This window comes from Crocuta crocuta, unplaced genomic scaffold, assembly GCF_008692635.1.
Source record: "Crocuta crocuta isolate KB4526 unplaced genomic scaffold, BGI_CrCroc_1.0 scaffold142, whole genome shotgun sequence".
In the NCBI taxonomy this organism is placed as follows: Eukaryota; Metazoa; Chordata; class Mammalia; order Carnivora; family Hyaenidae; genus Crocuta; species Crocuta crocuta.
Genome location: NW_027528892.1, coordinates 1,374,975 through 1,383,806, shown reverse-complemented (window position 1 = coordinate 1,383,806; position 8,832 = coordinate 1,374,975).

Sequence of the window (8,832 nt, the reverse complement as noted above, 5' to 3'; positions counted from 1 at the left end):
AGCGGTGGAGTGGCAACTTGGTATTTTTTGGAATAAACAGATGTTTCCTGAGCCCCGGTCTCAAGGTTTACTGTCTAGAAGAAACGGGTTTCCACCTCTGCGTTTGTGTCACTGGGGAGGCCCCTGCATGGCCAAGGCGGGGGTGGGCATCTAAGAGTCCACACAGGTGGTCAGGGCTGCCCCGGAGTCTGTCACCAAGCAAGGAGTCAGGCGTGGGAGGGGCTGGATGGCACCTTTAAAAGTCCTTGGTTTCTTCCAAAGAAAGCCTCTCCCCTCTGTGCACTGAAGCATGTGTTTGCACCTCCTTCTGCCTGAGGCCTTCGGCTGTGTATGGCTGAAGCGGGGGGGGGGGCTCTGGCGCCGCTGGACCAAGCCCCTTCCACGATGGAAACGCGCCACTTCCCGGCTCTGCAGGCTGGAGGTCTGCGAGCCAAGTGTGTCCGCGTCGGTTCCTTCTGAGGCCGAGCAGAACCGGTGCCGTGCGCTCCTCGAGCTTTTGGCGGCTCGCTGGCAACAGCTGGCACTCATCGACACACATCACCTTCCCTCTGTGCTTCTCTATCTCTGGGTACAAACTTCCTCATTTTCTAAGCACAACCTGTCATGTTCCACTAGCGCCCGTCCTCGGTGACTTCTAAATCCGATCATCTGCAAAGATACTATTCCCCAAAGTCCTGGAGACTTGGAAGGGCTTCAGTGTGTCTTTTGGTGGTAGGGAGGGGGAGAGTCACAATTCAATCCCTAACAGGGGTGCTGCAAGGCACAGTTCATTCAAATACCAGTTTTTGTGCTAACAAGGAAGCATTTCTTTCCCCCAGTGCGTTAAGATACTTGCATAATGATGACAGGAGCTGACTGTAAGCCACACTGGGGAAAGGAGGTGTCCGCAAGGCTTTCAGAACTTTAGGACACCTGTCCCCTAGGGGCACCGAAGTGTTTGACTCCCATCTTGCATTGAAGGGCTCATTTGCACATCCTCTGAGAGTGGACCATGTGTGCGATGCATCTCAGTACTGATCTGATCTCGAAGATAACCCCTTCCTGGGGAGGCTGGCTGCCTCAGTCAGTGGAGTGTGTGACACTTGATCTTGGAGTTGTGAGTCTGAGCCCCATGTTGGGGGCAGAGATAACTTAAAAATAAAATCTTTTATTAAACAGGAAAAGAAAATCCCTTCCTCTCTGGTGCATTTGTTTCCCAAATTTTAACATTTATTTATTTTTTGAGAGACAGAGCGTGAGTGGGGCAGGGCCAGACAGAGAGAGACACAGAATCCGAAGCAGGCTCCAGGCTCTGAGCTGTCAGCAAAGAGCCTGATGTGGGGCTCGAACTCACAAGCTGCGAGATCATGACCTGAGTCGAAGTGGGACGCTTAATTGACTGAGCCACCCAGGCGCTCCTGTTTCCCAAATTTTAGATTTTACAGTATTAGTCAGGGTTCTCCAGAAAAATGGAGCCACTAAGATTGTGTGTGTATAGGGGCGCTTGGGAGGCTCAGTCGGTTAAGCGTCCAACTTCGGCTCAGGTCATGATCTCATGGTTCGTGGGTTCGAGCCCCGCGTCGGGCTCTGTGCTGACAGCTCGGAGCCTGGAGCTGCTTCAGAGTCTGTCTCCTTCTCTCTCTGGCCCTCTCCTGCTCAGGCACCCCAGAAATCACTTTTCATTGGCATCTTTATCTCCAGAAACTGGGAGGGGGCTGGGGAGGGATGATGACCATGCAGTGCACCTAAGTATGGGTTCCCTGAGCACGCAGTGATTCTCCTCGGAGGGACACAGGAGGACGGTACCCCCCTGTCCCCTTGAGATCAGATGTACCCACGTGATGTGCTGGAAGTAGGAGCACAAGTGCCTCTCCAGGTAGAAGCTTCTGAGAGCCAGTGTGCGGACAGATCCCCACGCTCTTCCCTTCCCCACTGGCAGTGCTTCAGGTGACACCTGTGCTGCCAGCCTGCATCCCAGACAGACCAGCCAAGGCCCCAGAATAAGGGTGATGCCAGGGCGCCCGGGTGGCTCAGTTGGTTAAGCTGCCAACTTCAGCTCAGGTCATGACCTCGCAGTTCATGAGCTCAAGCCCCGCGTGGGGTTCTGTGCTGACAGCTCGGAGCCTGGAGCCTGCTTCCGATTCTGTGTCTCCCTCTCTCTCTGCCTCTCCCGTGCTCATGTTGTCTCTCTCAGAAATAAAGAAAAAACATTTTTAAAAAAATCTTTAAAGAAAAAAAAAGAATAAGGGTGATGCCAAACAGGGACTCAGCTAAGCCTCGATGAACATGCGGTGTGAGTGAGAAATAAAGCCTTTTCCTTCAGCAACAGGGGCTTTGGGGCTACATGTTACTGCAGCATGGTGTAGTCCATTCTAGCTGATACAGGTTGTCTATGGAGTGGGAGGGGGGAGTGGGCACCCAGAGCCTTTTCAGCATACGCTCTATTGTGCTTCTGAATTTTTGTGTCAGTGTGGAGCCCCACGCATGGATCGAACTCATGAACCATGAGATCATGACCTGAGCTGAGACGTAAGCTAAAGTCAAGAGTCGGATACTCAACCGACCGAGCCACCCGGGTGCCCCTAAAATCAAGTATAAACTTAAATATAAATGGTGCCGGCTTTGACTGGCATTCCCCTCACTGCGCGTGTGCCCAGGAGGGACTGAGAGATGGGAGATCCCAGACTTCTTGGCCCTGCAGGGTGACTACCCTGAATTGCGATGCCAGGACTTAAGGGCATGTATTTTTCATTCAGCACGACTCTATGCCAGTCGACTTCTTCACTGGTGTTCCACCAAGAAAAGAACCTGATCCGCACACACTGTGCCTCGGGCCTCAGATGGGCAAGTCAAGGCTAAGGTGTGTCGGGAGCGTTTCTGCCTTCATAGCCTAACACTGGCTCAGTCTGCAACTCCGCTGCGTCGATAAACACGGCTCCTACGAGCCTATTCTTAACCCATTTGACAGGGAGGGTCTGCGAGCTTCTGAAACCTACAGCAGATGCTGTGTGCTGAGCTTTCCATATAAATACCCCGTTTTCCTTCTCCAGAGGTGTGTGTGAGTGCATCGCACACGTCATACATTCTGTCGCCGAGGGGCATTTCTGGACAAGGACGTCTCTTACACATCCACAGCACGGTGGCCAAAACCAAGCACTTCACGCTGATGGAGCCCACGCTCCAGTTTCACCAACTGTCCCAACACTGCCCTTCGGGGCAATTCCTTTTCAGTCCCTGCTGCCTGGGGACGTGGTGTTGCATCTGGCTGTCCCGTCTCCTGGGGCTCCTCTGGTTTCATCGGTCCCTCTGTCTCTGTGATGCCACTGCTGCCTTTCAGGAGCCCCGGGCGGCTCTTCTGCAGAACGTCCCTGCACCCGGGCCCAGGGCCTCCTCGGGAACAGGTCCTGGCAGCAGTGATGCCAACCACTTGGCACGTCACTGCGGGGCAGCCTGTGCTCGCCACCAGCTGAGGCCGCCTGGCCAGGGCACCAAGAAGGGCTGTCCCCCTGCTAAGCAGGAAGTCCCCTGCCTGAGGGCCCTGGGACTCCTTCCTCCTCAGACTTGCACCTGCTGCTTCAAGCCGCCCTGGGTGACGCTCTTGCCTGAATTGGTCATTACTGGGGCATCTGCCAAATGAGAAGTTGCTAATCTCGCCATGGCTCTGGCATTTTGTAGTTGGCATTTGCGCACCATCTTTCCAGGTAGGAGGGCCCAGTATCCTCGGCAGGCACACCGGATTCCGACCACAAATGGTGCGCAACACCCTCCCGTCCCTACCGTCACACGTGTGGGTCTCCCTCCTCCGTTACTGTAAACAACACCTTGGGGAACATCTTTTGCGAACCACGTGGTGGTTTGCTGCTCGTCTCCTAGGATGAGCCCCCAGGAGATGAAGGTCTGAGCCAAGGGCGGCGTGCTTGGCACACGTGCTACCCACAAGCCATGCTGCAGCCTGGAAAGCACTGCCAGGTCCTCGTACGCGAGGTCACTTCTGCCGCCGTCCTCACCAGCGCTGGTCATCACCCTGCGTAATCTGGGAGTGCACCAGAGGTATCGGTTTTACAGCCCTTACAGGAAGCCCTGGTGCACGGGAGTGTGTTTTCAGCCTACGTGAAGTCTGCACTGCTTTCCAGGGTTTCCGGCGCCTGGAATGGGCAGCGATGCGGTCGTTACCAGCGCGGCCATCCCTAGAGGGAGTAGCTGGTGCATTTCGGGGCACCTTTAGCACTTAGTGCCGGTAGAGCTCGAACTCCTGCTCTTGGGGCACAAAGGAACACGTCCTTGTTAAACACCTACTGAAGCGCGCGCACAGGCGCGGGCACCGGAGCTGAGACTTGAAGCCCACCAGGGGCAGAGGACCTGCTGGCGACCACAGCCGGAGGCCTCAGAAATGAAGATGGAGGCATTTATGCACAAAAAGATACTCAGCCACGCTGGAAGGAAAGGAACCAACGTGGATGAAAGAGAAGGCGCCTGTCTGCCCGTGGTTGGCACAGACTTTGAAGATGACTGATGTTCGGGCTCAGCTGGTACCCTGGCCATCCCCCTGCCTAAACCCCCTCCCCCCGCGCCCATGATCCCCCTCCTCACCCTGCTCTGACTTCTCCGGTAATTAATATCATTTCACACCACCAACTTTCCTTGCGCGCTAGCCCGAGACTCCCAGTTTTAGCACCCGAGGTCCTGTGTCTTGTGCAAACCAGGACAGCTGAGCACCCTGGGTTTTGTGCTTGGCGTTTACTGCCCATCTCCTCACCACACTGAAGGCCCCAGGAAGCCAGGGGTTTGCTTCCTGTCCCGCTCACGGATCTATCCAAGCACCTAGTACAGCGCTTGGCAAACAGATGGTGAAGAAAGAAAAGAAAAAACCCACCACTTGCTGAGGAGCTTGGGTGGCTTGGTCAGTTAAGCATCCAACATCGGCTCAAGTCAGGTCAGGTCAGGTCAGGTGAGTTCAAGCCCCACACTGGGCTCAGAGCCTGGAGCCTGCTTCGGATTCTGTGTCTCCCTCTCTCTCTGCCCCTCCCTCGATCTCTCTCTCTCTCTCTCTCAAAAATAAATAAACATAAAAAACATAAAAAAAAGCACTTGTTAAACAGAACGGGTCAGGTCCTGATGATGGTGGGGATCCAGACAAGGGCCACTTCTCGGAGTTTCTCCGGCAGGAAAGCTCACAACGGTGCCCAGAGATCAACGTTCACGTGTGCTACCTGCACCCCGTAGCCGTGGACTGGAGCTGGAGTCAACGCCCACGGGGCGGAGAGTGCTAGAGGCTGCAGGTGCTCTTCCCAGGGAGCAGCACACAGCAGCCGGGCTCCGCACAACCCACTCCACTCGGACGCGGGCACACACATCCCTGGGACCCCCGGGGTGCTCACAGGGGTAGCAGAGGGGCTGTGAGTAAGGGGGTAGGAGGGCAAGAGCCGTACCTCCCGTGTCTCCTTCCTGCACCTCAGCAGCTGTGTGAATTCCCCCCAAGAACCTACTTCTCTCATAATGTAATACAAACAGGAGAAATGAAGATCGATTTGTGAGGCAAGAACTCAGGCTGAAGGAACAGCTTGGGTTTCAGTGCAGAAGAAGTTTCCGGGTTGGGGTGCCTCAGTGGCTCAGTGGGTTGAGTGTCTGGCTTTGGCTCAATTCATGATCTCAGGGTTTGTGAGGTCGAGCCCCGCGTTGGGCTCTCTGCTGTCAGCACAGAATCAACTTCAGATCCTCTGTCCCTCCCCCGAGCTCTCTCACTCTCAAAAATAAAACAAAACATTAAAAAAAAAAAAGTAAGTTTCCGGGTCACCAGCATTTGGCAAAGGGAAGGCACCCTATGCCCTATGCAGTCTCCCCAACTGACTGAGGGCCATCACTAGGCCACCTCCCGACTAGTTCTCAAATCCGTCCCCTTCTCTCCAACTGCCACGGCCACTGCTCTAGTTTCTTCCCCTGAGCATGAGGTGTTTGAGTGTCCTCCACCGTGGATCATATACAGGAATTTCGCTCTTTCTGTGGCCGGAGAATAGCCCACCGTATGGGGGCACCACAGCTGCTGTGGCCATTCCTCAGCTGGTGAGTTCCACGTGGGTCATCGAATATAATGCCGCTGTGAATGTCTGTGTGTGACTCTTTGTGCAAATGTATAGCTTCATTTCTCTGGAGTAATAAGCGGAACCACCAGGTCACATGGTAGCTGTATTTACATTTGAGGGACTGCCAGAATGTTTTCCAAAGCAGTGTTACCATTTCTCATTCCCACTGGCCATGTGTAAGAGTTCAGATTTCTTGGGGCGCCTGGGTAGCTTGGTCAGTTGAGTGTCTGACTTTTTTTACTTTTTAAAAAATGTTTATTTTTGAAAGAAGGACAAAGCATGAGCTGGGAAGGGGCAGAGAGAAAAGGAGACACAGAATCCAAAGGAGGCTCCAGGCTCTGAGCTGTCAGCACAGAGCCTGACACGGGACTCGAACTCATGAACTGTAAGATCATGACCTCAGTTGGACGCTCAACACTCAGGCAGCCTGAGTGTCCAACTCTTGACCTCGACTCAGGACGTGATCCAACAGTTCAAGGGATCAAGCCCTGCACTGGGCTCTGTGCTGACAGTGCAGAGCCTACTTGGGGTTTTCTCTCCCCCTCTCTGGTCCTCCCTGGCTTGTACTCTCTCTCCCTCTCTCAAGATTAATAAACATCCTCTCCCGCACTTGCTATGGTCCAACTCTTTCATAACTGCCATCCTGGACATGAAGTGGAATCTCACTGTGGTTTTGGTTTGCACGTCCCTCGTGGCTACTGCTGTTGAGCATTCTGTCACATGCTTATTGGTCATTTACAGGTCGTCTCCCTGCCACCATGGTCCCTTCCCGGGATCACCACAACAGCGTCCTCCCTGGCGGGGAGGCAGGGCTGTTTGCTCTTTTCTCCACCCGGCAGTCAAGTGGTGGCAAACACGTGGGTCAGACTATAGCCCCGCTCTGCTCAAAGCCTTTCGGTTGCTCACTGCTCCCTCAGAGAAAAGGGCAGAGTTCTCACCATGGCTGGGAAGGCCCTGCATGAGACCCCCCTCACCTCATCCCCCCTCCCTTCCAGCCACACTGGCCCCTGCAGTTCCTCCGACTCTGTTCCCACTGCTGCCTGGAATGCTCTTCCTCTGATAAGCCTAGAGCTCACTTCTTGCCTTCCTTCCAACCTGGGTTCAAACGACACCTGCTTGGCGAGGCCTATGCTGGCCGCGTGGCCTAACACTTGTGTGAGCTAGTGCCGCGGGCCCCTCCCTGCACTCCCTGGTTCAAGCTTCCTGCTCCCCCTACACACCCCAAGTTTTACACACGTGTCGCCCTGTTTGATGTGTGCCGTGGCCCGCTACAGTCAGCCCCACCTGGGCAAAGATCTTTGTTTCCCAAGGTACCCTGAGCACCCAGAATGGTGCCAGCACATGGGAGGTGCTCAGCAAATAGGTGCTGAGCGGATGAACACCTCTGAGCCATCAGGCACCCTGCTGGAGGCAGAGGACGGAGTCGCTGCTCTCTTGGAGCTCATCTAACCAGAGGCGACAGTGGTAAACGCGTCCTAAGTGACCAGGAAATGACAAATTCCACCAGAACGGGATCAAAGAGGGTGGAATAAGCGAGCACGACAGCAGAAAGCTCTCCAGGCACAGGGGACCCACGCACAACTGTTCTCAGGTGAGACAGCTTGAGGGATACCGGGGACCAACAGAAAGGCAGGCCGGGGGGGGCTTCGGGGACAGTGTGCTGACGGCAGCTTGGGGTTCAGTCAGAATGCAGCCAGGCAGAGGGCTCCTGTGAAATTTCCAGCAGGGACTGTGCATGTCAGGATCAGGATTCCAGGGGGTGTAAACAAGGACCTACCCAAGGGCCACTCAGGCCACTACCTGCTCGTGTAACCAAAGCCCAAGCGGAACACAGCCACCCCTTCCGTCTTCACGTCGGCTCGGCCACTAAAGCAGGGCTGAGCAGTGGGTGGGACAGAGACGGATGGTCCGCAGAACTGGAAGCCTTTATGAAAACGTCTGCTGACCTCAATTTTAAGGTGACCATTCAGCAGGTAGGCGACCCCCTCTCCCCCACAGCAGGTCCTGTGCACTTTCACCCAAGCCCACCCCCTCTCCTGACCCCGACTGCCACAAACCTGCTCAGCACCACATCATCCCCACCTCCAAGGCTGCCATCACCTCCTCCTCGGCCTCTCTGTTCTTGCCTGGATGGCAGCTGGGGCCGCGTCATGCTCCAAGCCTCCAGGGGCTCCTCCTTGATTGAAAGAAAGAACACTGTTCTGCTCACCGTGGCCTGGACCGGAGGCCTGCCCCTTCCCTTCCCTCTGTCAAGGTCCCCCTCTCTCCCTGACCCCCCCATGTCCCCTCCCCCGGTCTTCATCCCGCTCCCACAGCACACTATACACTGGCTGGCTTGCCTGGCTCCCCCAGGAGACCAGGGCTTCTGTCCCTTGTTACCCTCTGCCTATTCCAAAAGCATCGTGCCTGCACACGGCAGGTGCTCCCATCCAGGGCCGAGTCCCGCTGCGACGGCAGGTGCTCCCATCCAGGGCCGAGTCCCGCTGCCATCCGCCGGGCAGGGCTGCCGCACGCAACGGAACAAGGGCGGTGGCGTCCGTGCTGCATAATGACCGCCACTATGGGCCCGGTTGTCTTCTGGATGCATCCTTGCAGCGGGACCGGGCCTCGGCCCTGCTCGGGGGCGCGACTGAGGCCCCTGAGCCCCTGCTTCCCTCAGGGTCCACGTGCACCCCTCGGCCAGACTCCCCGGCACCCGGCCGGCTGAGCCTGGGGGCAGCGGGGGCTTGCCAGGGCGTGGCGGGGCCTCCACGCGGGCCTCTCGCGGCCACAG